Below are 12,675 nucleotides of genomic sequence, written 5' to 3' on the forward strand. Positions count from 1 at the left end.
GAAACCTAATTTAGACGTAAACTCCTTCAAAAATATCTGAAAATTAAAAAAAAGTTAGGATAATATTTTTAAGTTAGAAATAAATATAGTACTAGTATAAGTTTAGCAAAACCAATGTAAATTAGATAAGAATAGTATAATATATCTTTTTCGGACATTGAGGAATAACCTTGTGCAAGGTTTGTATTTTGATTTGTTACGGATTGCTCTTCTGTGAATATTGAAATATCTATAGAAAAATCATTTGAATTGTTAATTCACAAATCGTTACTTTGTACAGTTTATGAGGGTGTAAATATTAGAAAAAATGAGTTTGAGGTAGTTTAAGAGAGTGTGAGAGTGAAATGAAATGAAATACGAGAAAACATGAGTTTAAAAACCCATAAGAAAGGGCTCCAACGGTCATTTTGACCGTTGGAGCACTGTTACAAATCGATAACGGTCGAAATCGACCATTACCGAACTGTACCGAGCAGTAACGATCGAAATTTCGATCGTTAACGTTCGATATACCCTTGTATCGTCCGATATATCCCAAAAGTGGGTGGTCCACATATCGGTATATTGTCGGATCGGTATATATCGCCCGGTATTATTCGAAATTAAAAACCCCACTGTTGACCACAAAAGTATATTCTTTTTTTAAAAATATTTTTCTTGTTGCTGCTTCCTGATTATAAAGCAACTATTAACTGTATTTATGAAGTCCACACTGATTCTATGTGACCAAAGTGTTGTGTTGTCAACTATAACCATAGAAAAGAAGGAATGAGAAGCAGAAAGCGAGATTGAGTATCAACAGAATATGCTTTAAACAACAGAAATGTAAAGGAGAGAGGGATAGTGGCGAAGAAGCAGAAGAAGAGACCACGAGTTGTATGCCTAAAGTAGTACATTTTGAAGAAAAGAAACAAAGATATTTGAACAGTATGCCTATCCAAAGCATCAATCATACGGCTCAAGATTTTCAAATCATAGTAGACACAAAATGACCCCTTCAAGAGTCACTCGAAGATCGTTTCTTATGTTTCCAATCCAAAAAGTTGAGTTCATTCAAAAACATCCCATAGTAGGTACATCGCTTGCATGCACTAATTCAACAAGTTGACATCTTCAACAATCATTCACCACCATATCAAAAAGAGCCTTCTATTTTTGGTAAAATGTTGTGCTCAAAGAAATAGACTAGCTGAAGATGAACAAAAACAAACTATAGCAAATAAAATTTCCAATTCCAAAACTCTAGTTCATGACTACATGCTCTAAAGTAGCCCGAGACAACAGAAATGAAGTCCCGGTTCTCACCAAAGAGTAATCCCCACCATATCCCTCTCAAATCGGGGCCAAGAGCACGAACTTCGCCACCTCGACAAGCAAATCCAAACAAAGTAGCATAGCTAGACGCAGAAGGAGAAGAATCCAACACCTACGACCGATTGCCCGGCATCAGATTAATGAATCGACCCGCGAGTCTGCGGGCGGGAAATTTGGTGATCTTTTTGTGGCGGGAGAGGGAGCGGGGGCTCGATCGTCCCGGAGACAGGGTCAGGGTTCCTCCGACCTCCGAATCGGGACCTAGGGTTTCCGTTCCGCGAGGTACGGAAGCGCGATCACCCTACCGGATCTCTCTCTCTCTCTCTCTCTCTCTCTCTCGGCGAAAAAGACTTTTTTTATTTGAGAAAATATTTGGGTCTAACTTTCAGAATTTTTTTAGAGCTCTCCAATTATATAAAAAAAAATTCTGATGTCTGACTTATTTATTAAAAATGAATAGAAATAAATGATTATGATGCTACAGGGTCTCACAAAGTTAGGGTTATCAGCTTATGAAGCTGCATCATGTTAATGGATGCATACAAGAAGAGAAGCCAAGTTTAAGGTGGCACTTCCGCTGCAAAAATGTCACAAAAATAGCTGACAAAAAAGGTGGCAATTGCCAAAGTATTCTTCAGCCATGCATGCATTTATTTTGGTTACCTCAAGCTTTACTGCGTGCATGGCTCCATTCCCATCACATCTCCTCCTCAGTGGAATGTTGTTGGATCACCTTGGAAGAAGAGTGTAGGCGTTGGAATGATATGATACTGATGGCAGTACTGCACAGAGAGATCTTTGTCTTTCTCCTTTGTGCAGTGTGGAGTCAAAACGAGACATCCTACAAGGTTTGTGTGCATATATATATATATATATATATATATATATATATATATATATATATATATATATATATATATATATATATATATATATATATATGTTGTAATCCACTGACACTATCAGCTCCTCTTGTGTTGGAAAAAGAGAGAGAGACTAAACGAATGCCATACTTGACCACATTTCTCACAAGTATCCCTTCCTTTGCTCACAGCATGGAGTTGAAAATTCTGAAAGGAACCGAGTTGACTGAAATCACTTTCTTGGGAGTCAGCTGTCAGCAGTCAATGATTAGATATGCCATCCGTCACAAGTTAAAGACATTCTCAATTTGATTTTGATGAGAGTATAAGAAATAAAATTATTAGAAAAATTTATGTTAAAACTAAAATCAAATATTATAGATAAAAATATTTATTAAATATAATAATTAATAAAATATCTCGGATATTATGAAGTAAGTGATCCATATACATCATGAATCTATGTAAGAAAGAAGATAGATCTTTTTTTTTTTTAGGACTATGATAATTAATGGAGTCGAGATTTATTATAAATTGAAAGAAAAAATCTATAAAGAAAATGATACCTATAATGTTTTGCTCATATATAGAGATGAAAGTAGAGGGTCTAGAAAAGACAATCAGAAAAATTCCTCCTATCAAGTCATCTTATAAGGTATCCAAACATTAAGTAAACTTTATTTCTATTAGTCGATAACCTTAATTAGAATATCAATATATTTTAACAAATTAATTAGGATAATAAAATCTAATATTTTTTCACTTGACTCATTAATTGATAAGACATAAAATAGTTTAAAAATTAAAATAAAAAAATATTTAAAAATAATTTACTTAATTAAAATTTAAAATTTTAAAATATATTTATACATATATAAAATTTTAAAATAAGTCAATAAGTCTAATAAATATAATAATACTATATTAAGTATGACTAGCAATATAAATCATAGCAGTTGTATGTCATCTGCTTCCTTCTATATATTATAAATTTGTTAGTCTTTTTTGATCTAGTCCAAAATGATCTTTCTAATTTGTCTTGTTAAGATAATCTTATTATCATATTTAATTATTATATATATATACATAAATATAAATAAGATAGTAGAAATAAATGACTTTAATTATAATATTCATTCAAATATGTATTATCATATCTTTTATTGACTTCTCACAAACTCAATTATAAGAATATATTCTCTTAAATATTTTTAGTTGTAATGTCTAAGTGAATATATCAACAATTAATATAGTAAAACTCAAGTTGTTTCTAAACTCTTTATGTAATGATTAAGTATTTTATGTTGATATACTTAGAATTGTAATAGTATTTATCAGAAAAGAAAACTATAATAGTATGTCACAAAATATTTTTAATGACTTTGTAGTTGATGTTGAATCTCGGATTTTGATGATGAAACTAATTGATTGTGTTTATATGTTTAACTGCATTTTGAGGGATGCAGGTCTACTCGATCAGGATTAGACAGTTAACGCAGGAGGAATTGACGTTGCGCCGGAGGAGATCACATTAGGATATTGGATGGCAGAAGGCTTCGGACGTCGGGCATCGGGCCAAGAGCGGAATTACGCCAAGGATATCGGGGTTGCGAAGGTCAACCGCCGATTGGGCAACAAGCCGCAAGAGAGGATGATGCGCTGAAGAATCGGATGAAGCGTCAACCAATGATGTGCCGAGCAACAGAATGTCAATTCGCGTTGTAATAATTGTCTAGATCGGAGTAGAGTTTTGGCTTGTGTGTGCATGATTAACTACGATAACGATGAAGACATAAAGCGAAACAAAGTGTCGGAGTCAAGCGCGAAGGATTTGTTGTGAGTTCGAGAGTTCGACGGAAGTCCGAAGGTTTGTTAGGAATGCTGCCGGAACTAGTCGAGAATGAGTAGGGAGCTTGCCGAAGGGTTTTTCGGAAGCTCGCCGGAAGGTTCGGGAGCTCGCCAAGAAAGATCGAAGCTTGCCGAAGAAGCTCGTTGGAACTCGACAAGATCAAATCATGAAGTCTAGGAGCTTGCCGGGAGTCCGTAGAATGGTTTCTAAGAGTTTATCGGAAGACCGCCAGAAGTTTGCCGGAAGCTCGCCGGAAGAAGTCTTGACTTGTGGACTTTGTAATAGCTTAGGAAATGTCTTTAAATTCGTATTTAGCACGTTAATTAGGGTTAGGATTAGGTGTTAATCCTATAACCCAAGTAGGAGTCAATTGGGCCCGAGTTCGGACTGGTTTGAGCCAAGTTTGGAGCCCAACCAGTGAGCTGAAATAGTGTAGGCGGTGGCACCGCTAGATTAGGTGGTGGCACCGCCTAGAACCCAAGAACTGAGCGGTGGCACCGCCCAGAACCCGAGAGGTTGGGCGGTGGCACCGCTAGCCTCGGGAACCCAAGAGAATTCAAAATTTGGAGCCCAAATTTGAATCCTCTTGGGGCCTATAAATACCTCTCAATTCTCAGCTGAGATTACAACCTTTGAGAAGCAAGAGATTGAGATAAAAGTCTTAGTAAGGTCTTTAGCAAGTTTTTGTTTTCAATAGCTTGAGTGTTCATCTCCCTCTTTCTCTTTGAAAATTTGTAAGAGAGTGAACCACTTGTAAGAGGTTGTAAGAGGGGTATTTGTCCTTCCCCTTCAAAGTGATTTTGCTAGTAGAAGTTGGGGGCCTCATCGAAGAAGGCTTCGGAAGTGGATGTAGGTCGCATGACCGAACCACTATAAATCGGTTTGCGTTTATCTTATTGTCATTTATATTACTGCAAACCATCTTCACTTTGATGCTCTACTTTTTTGTCTCCTTCTTACGTATGCCTTCAAGTTAAAACGCAATCGAAACAGTTTCAAATGAAATGTTGCTTTTATCGTACGAAGTTTTCGAAAGTGTTTAAATCGTCAAAAGTTTATCGTACTTTACTGCTGCACTAATTCACCCCCCCCTCTTAGTGCCGCTCCGATCCTAACAATTGGTATCAGAGCCCGGTATTTCTCATTTTGGATTTACACCCGAGAGAAATGGCTCTTTATGGCTTTCAAGAGGGCTTATCGGTTGTTCGTCTACCGTTGTTTAACGGATTGGACTACACTTATTGGAAAACTCGAATGAGAGTTTTCTTGATTTCTATGAATTTAGATTTATGGAATATCGTTGTAAACGGTTTTCAACTTCTCTCTAAACCGATGAACGAATGGTCGGATTTGGAGAAGAAGTATTTTTCTTTAAACGCAAAGGCTATGAATGCCTTATTTTGCGCTTTGGATAAAAATGAGTTCAATTGGATTTCTACGTGCGAAACGACTTTTGATATTTGGCGAACACTTGAAATCACGCACGAGGGAACTAGTAGAGTCAAAGACTCGAAAGTTAATATTTTATTACATGATTTTGAGCTTTTTCGAATGCAACCAAGCGAGACTATAGGCGACATGTACACCCGTTTCACGAATGTCGTCAATAATCTAAGAGTTCTTGGTAAATCTTTTTCGAATTTTGATCTCGTAAGCAAGATCTTAAGATCCCTTCCAAAAAGGTGGGATCCTAAAATAACCGCAATACAAGAAACAAAAGATTTAAATATTTTTCCACTTGAAGAACTAATTGGTTCGTTGATGACATATGAAATAGAGCACAATGCACATGATGAACATGATGAACAAAATCACCTTCCAAAGAACAGGAAGGATTTGGAACTCCGGACAAATGAATACCACTTGAGCAATGACTCAAGTGATGAGGACAATGATGAACTTGAACTTCAAACACTAAATCTTAATAAGTTCATTAAACAAAAATCTAAAATAAATAATGAACTTGAACGGAGGAAGAGGCCAAAGAAGAGGAAGGCAACCAAGGATGAATCAAGAACTTCTAAAGATGAAACGACGAATTGGGCTTTGACGGGCTTCGACTACAAGGTAAGTAACTCAACTCTCTTGAATTATTTTGAAATTACTTGAAGTCTTTCATGAGTGCTTAATTTAGAATAGGAAATAAAAAAATTATTTTTCAAAAATTATAGCATGTTTTTCTTTTTTTGCATCTTTGAAAAATTTAAAATTTGATTATGAAAAGTATATTGCTAAGGTTTCATGCATGTTATGTTTTGAAATGTTGAATGATGTATGCAATATTAGGGATGATAATTATACGATATGTGATAGTGCTTAGGATTAATCCATGTATGTGTATCTTGATGATTTTACACTATTACATGCCTTAATAACATGTTAGAAAATATGTGTTTTGGATAAAAAATATCCATGATCATGAGCATTTTTAACTTCATGATTGAATTTGAAAAACTATAGCAAAACCATGTCCGAATGCATGAAAGTGTTAAATTTTATTTTCGGATTTTCTTGATCCTAACAATTCATTTTTGAGAATCTATTGATCTTGATGGTTTTATGATGAAATTCATTTTTCGATCCTAAACGTTGATGCATGTTTTTATTTAACATAAATGAAAAAGCATGCTAACATGAAATCAATCACTTAAAATGAAATACCTAAAAAAGGAAAAATATATTATTAATGAAATCATGAATCTACTTATGTTACGAATTTTGTGAACCATAAAAATGATTTTTGGTGATTTGAATTTGAATGAGTTTTATCCAAAATCATGATCTTGATTCCGTGATATTTACAAATTAAGATTTATTATGAATCAAGATTTTTTCATTAATCGATCTCCTAAGATTTTCTTTTGATTAATTATGAGTAGGTTTTTTCAAAAAGAAATCATGTCTTTTGGTATTCACATGTTCTAATCTTTTATGGTATGATTTTTATGCAATTCCTTATATTCATGAAATGTTTATCGCATCACCCAATTACTTTCTTCTTGATATTCCTTATGTGGTGATATAAAATTATGCATGAAATACTCTTGATATTATTTTGATGCATACAAATGAAAAGTTATGATTATGAATGGTAGGATGAAATTTGACAAGTTAATACCATCATGATTTGAAACATTTATGATTTGAAATTATGCATGCAATTGCTTTTATTGTGATGATATATTCAATATGAAAAATGGTATCATACATGAAAACAGTGATAAATATTTTGAAAATAAATGTTTGTATCATGTTAGATGATTTTACATTTTGTGCATGATGAGTTATAGTGATGATTGAAACAATGATTGAAATGATATGAATGATGATTTGGAATCATGCATATAATGATGAGTTTATATATTTTGAAAATATATATGATGATTTGGTATTATGCATGCAATAATGATGCACGCAGTGATGAAATATTCATGATAAAATTATTATTTTGATATTCATAACTTGAATCTTCCTTTCTTTTTGCCAATGACAAAGGGAGAGAAAGAGTTGCTAATATGTTATCTTGAATTGATGTAAAGGGTCATTTCAAAGAGAAATTAGCTACCTTGCATAGGTCAAGAAAATGCAAAAACTTGCTTACCTTCTTGCACATCTAAAGAAAAGATACAAATGTAACACTTGCCAAATTGTTTGCTTGCCTCATGTAAAACATAGTCCCTTGCTAGTTTGGTATTTTGCTAAGAAAGCAAAAAATGACACTTCTCAAAAGAGAAGAAAGAGCTTGCTTTCTTGAACATCTTTAATTTGCTAGCTAGCATGATGTACAATTTGCTATCTTGAACATTACAAAGAAATACTATCATGTATATTGTAAAGAAAAGCAAATATGCCAACTTGCACATCTTTAAATTTGCTAGCTTGTATATAGTAAAACTTGCATATCATAAAAGTTGCTAGCTTGTAGAGAAGCAAAGAATTGCTATCTCGAAAGAAGCAAAAAATAAAAAACTTAGAAAACTTGCAATATAATTGCTCTTGCCATGCTTTGTATCAAAAATAGGTTGACATCCTTAAAAGTATCGTATTAAATTTTTTAGTATCGCAATGTATCACAGGTTTCGCAAATTAAAATTTTTGAGACTATTATCATATCATGTTTAACAATTGATGTCTTTCATGACATGATTTCTTTGCATTTTTGTCTTGTATATATCATATGATGATTGAAATATTGATTGATGCAAATTCATAATTTATGTAAAAGTCTAAATCATTGGTTCCTCTCCTTCTTTTCGGCAATGACATAGGGGGAGAAAGATTGCTAGCTCAAGGTAAATGCTGGCTAGCTTGTACTCTTCCCTTCTTTTCGACAAAAACAAAGGGGAGAAAGCTTTTGCTAGTTAGAACATGCAAAGAAAAGCAAAGTGCAATCTTGCACAAGAAGCAAGTGTTGAATTGCCATGATTGAACTTAAGAATCTTGCTATGCTTTTGTGCTTATATGTTGTGATGAAAATCTAGCTTCATGTTGCAAATACTTATATATCTTTTAAAATAGCTAGAGCTACTTCTCCTTTTTGTTGATGACATAGGGGGAGAAGTATATTGATGACTTCATGCATTGAATTGAATATTTTATATATATTTGCATGATGGTTTAAATATTTTTCATAACATGTGATGAATGTTAATTGGATTTGGGATAATCCAAGTGTTCTATCAATGACATATTGATAGGGGGAGTTTGGTTAAACTCCGGAGAGTTAAGGTTAACTCCGTTAGTCATCAATTAGTTGTCATCACCAAAAAGGGGGAGATTATTGAATCTCAGATTTTGATGATGAAACTAATTGATTGTGTTTATATGTTTAACTGCATTTTGAGTGATGCAGGTCAACTCGATCAGGATTAGACAGTTAACGCAGGAGGAATTGACGTTGCGCCGGAGATCACGTTAAGATATTGGATGGCAGAAGGCTTCGGACGTCGGGCATCGGGCTAAGAGCGGAATTGCGCCAAGGATATCGGGGTTGCGGAGGTCAACCGCTGATTGGGCAACAAGCCACAAGAGAGGACGATGCGCTGAAGAATCGGACGAAGCGTCAACCAATGATGTGCCGAGCAATAGAATGTCAATTCGCGTTGTAATAATTGTCTAGATCGGAGTAGAGTTTTGGCTTGTGTGTGCATGATTAACTACGATAACGATGAAGACATAAAGCGAAACAAAGTGTCGGAGTCAAGCGCGAAGGATTTTTTGCGAGTTTGAGAGTTCGACGGAAGTCCGAAGGTTCGTTGGGAATGCTGCCGGAACTAGCCGAGAATGAGTAGGGAGCTTGCAGAAGGGTTTTTCGGAAGCTCACCGGAAGGTTCGCGGAGCTCGCCAAGAAAGATCGGAGCTTGCCGAAGAAGCTCGTTGGAACTCGCCAAGATCAAATCGTGAAGTCTAGGAGCTTGCCGGGAGTCCGTAGAATGGTTTCCGAGAGTTTATCGGAAGACCGCCGGAAGTTTGCCGGAAGCTCGCCGGAAGAAGTCTTGACTTATGGACTTTGTAATAGCTTAGGAAATGTCTTTAAATTTGTATTTAGCACGTTAATTAGGGTTAGGATTAGGTGTTAATCCTATAACCCAAGTAGGGGCCAATTGGGCCCGAGTTCAGATTGGTTTGGGCCAAGTTTGGAGCCCAACCAATGAGCTGAAATAGTATAGGCGGTGGCACCGCCTAGAACCCGAGAATTGAGCGGTGGCACAGTTGGACTGAGCGGTGGCACCGCCCAAAACCCGAGAGGTCGGGCGGTGGCACCGCTAGCCTCAGGAACCCAAAAGAATTCAAAATTTGGAGCCCAAATTTGAATCCTCTTGGGGCCTATAAATACCCTTGAATTCTCAGCTGAGATTACAACCTTTGAGAAGCAAGAGATTGAGATAAAAGTCTTAGCAAAGTCTTTAGCAAGTTTTTGTTTTCAATAGCTTGAGTGTTCACCTCCCTCTTTCTCTTTGAAAATTTGTAAGAGAGTGAACCACTTGTAAAAGGTTGTAAGAGGGGTATTTGTCCTTCCCCTTCAAAGTGATTTTGCTAGTGGAAGTTGGGAGCCTAATCGAAGAAGGCTTCGCAAGTGGATGTAGGTCGCATGACCGAACCACTATAAATCGGTTTGCGTTTATCTTATTGTCATTTATATTACTGCAAACCATCTTCACTTTGATGCTCTACTTCTTTGTCTCCTTCTTACGTATGCCTTCAAGTTAAAACGCAATCGAAATGGTTTCAAATGAAACGTTGCTTTTATCGTACGAAGTTTCCGAAAGTGTTGAAATCGTCAAAAGTTTATCGTACTTTACCGCTGCACTAATTCACCCCCCCCCCTCTTAGTGCCGCTCCGATCCTAACAGTTGAGTTTGACTATACTAAATTCTGAGATGAAATTTCGTAGTCATAAAGCTTAATTAGTGATCTCATAATATATCACAAAATCAATTTCTATTATCAATAATATAATTTGTATTGTACTATATTTGTAAATTGTCAATCTAGCTAATGTAAACATAAATCATAAAGAAGAATTTTTGCTATTAAGATAATTTATAAAATCAACATATGAAAATATCATCATTTCAAATTGATATGATTTCTTATATGTGTATATATAATCTTTCGTCCCTTACAAATATCTTATTTTATTCTTTTATAGTTTTCTAATATTTTATTTTTGAGTAACTCCAATATCTACCTAATATTCTAACTATAAAATTGATATAGAGTTAAGCATATAATAGATTTTTAATTACACATGCATAAGAAATATTTATTATTTATTATTTTATTTGATTTTTTTCTAAGTTAATTTTAGAAATTAATAGCTTTGATTGAATTTTATACCTTTGTTATTTGCTAAATAATGCTACATACTAAATCTCCCTAAAACTCAATTAATAAATTATTTCTAAGATAGTCTTAATAATTATTAATATATATTTCTAAAATATATTAACATAGAGATAAGTTGTCTCAATTATATCAATCAACATAAAATTCCTGGTTAAAATCTCTTGATACCGTGTGATAAACCAAAATTATCATTGATAAGTAAAATATCATATATATATATATATATAATAATAATAATAATAATAATAATAATAAACTAACTCATACTAATCTTTAGATATAAACATTAATAAATAATATTTTTTAAATTTAAAGAAAATAATGGTATCATAAAATTTATATACCATTATCTAAAAAGATTGCTTATAGTCATAAATAGATTTTCAAAATTTGTAAGCTAAAATTTTTCTTTATTTTCCTTTCTCTACTAATCATTTAGATAGTTCTATTAAGAAAAATTATTTTCATATCTATTTGATATAACTCAAAATCATAATAAGCTACTAATATCATGATGATTCTTAATGAGTCCATTAAAAAAACTTGAAGAAAATATCAAGTTATGATCAATGCCTTCTTTATAAATAAAACTTTTGACTATAAATCTAACTTTATATTATTTGATATTATCCATTGAGTCCTATTTAGTATTAAAAACTAATTTATAATTAATTCTTTCATAATTAGTAGGTAATTCAATGAGTTTCTACACATCAAATAGGTCTATTAATTTTAACTCTTCTTTTATTGCATCATACCACTACTCAGAATCATTATTTTTTATAACATATAAAAATAATAAGAGATCATTTTTTATTCCTATATCATAATATGATTCTTCTGTATCATATAGTTATTAAAAATGATAAATCTCATTTTTTTTAGATATTTTTAAGACTATCGATTATGGTTGTTCTACAAGTTATCAACAATGATATCAATATTATGTGATAATTTATTCATGCTCGTTTATTATTCACCTTAATTAAGTCATTTAGTGATTTAAGGAATAACAAATTCTCGAATAGCAAATCTATAGATAATTTTAAAATATTAACATATATCTCCTAATATCAAGATTAAAATTTGAGATTTTCACTCCTACTTATTCATCATTTTCTAGGAATATTGTATTATCATATTCAACTATTCTCATATTATGATTGAGATAAAAAAATTTATACCCCTTAGAATAAAATACTTAAAAATAATTATTGAATCTAATTTCTTTTTATATAGATTGAAGATCCTTATCTTCGTAGAACAATCCTAAATATGTAAATATTTTGAGTTGAGTTTTCTATCTATTCATAACTCTAAAGGAGTTGATGAAATTAATTTAAAGCTTCACCTCACATTGATTCGAGTATAAAGTAATAATTTATTATGTTGCTAACCATATCAATAAGAGTATGATTTCGTATTTCAATAATTTCATTTTATTGTGACACACCTAATAAAATATATTGAGCATGAATATCTTACTTTCTTTATAATTCAATAAAAGAATCAAAATTATGATCAAACATATTATATCTACTATAAAATTATTACCTCTATCAGATTTGATAATTTTAATTTTTTTAATCTAATTATTTTTTGACTTTATTTATGCATATCTAAAAGTATCAATAACTTAAGACGAATCATATATGCATAGTCAAATTTTGACATATCATCTATAAATGTCATAAGATATCTCTTCATAAATAAGAAAATGGAGTAATCTATAATTGTAAGTATATATAATCTCAAGAAGTTCGTAAAACTATGCTTCATTCTAATATTTGATTGTAGGAT

General features: G+C 32.8%; 1 protein-coding gene across 16 annotated transcripts in view; it reads right to left on the reverse strand.

Moving 5' to 3' along the window:
• Positions 1-1,685, reverse strand: part of LOC103978438 (uncharacterized) — a 30,691-nt gene extending 29,006 nt beyond the window's left edge. For all 16 annotated transcript variants that reach the window (XR_010491977.1, XR_010491978.1, XR_010492007.1 and 13 more), the window contains exon 1: positions 1,306-1,685. The gene's annotated coding sequence lies outside the window, so the exon portion shown is untranslated. The remainder of the gene's footprint in view (positions 1-1,305) is intronic.
• Positions 1,686-12,675: the final 10,990 nt, after the last annotated feature.

This window comes from Musa acuminata, chromosome BXJ1-3 (genome assembly GCF_036884655.1).
Source record: "Musa acuminata AAA Group cultivar baxijiao chromosome BXJ1-3, Cavendish_Baxijiao_AAA, whole genome shotgun sequence".
Taxonomy (NCBI): domain Eukaryota; kingdom Viridiplantae; phylum Streptophyta; class Magnoliopsida; order Zingiberales; family Musaceae; genus Musa; species Musa acuminata.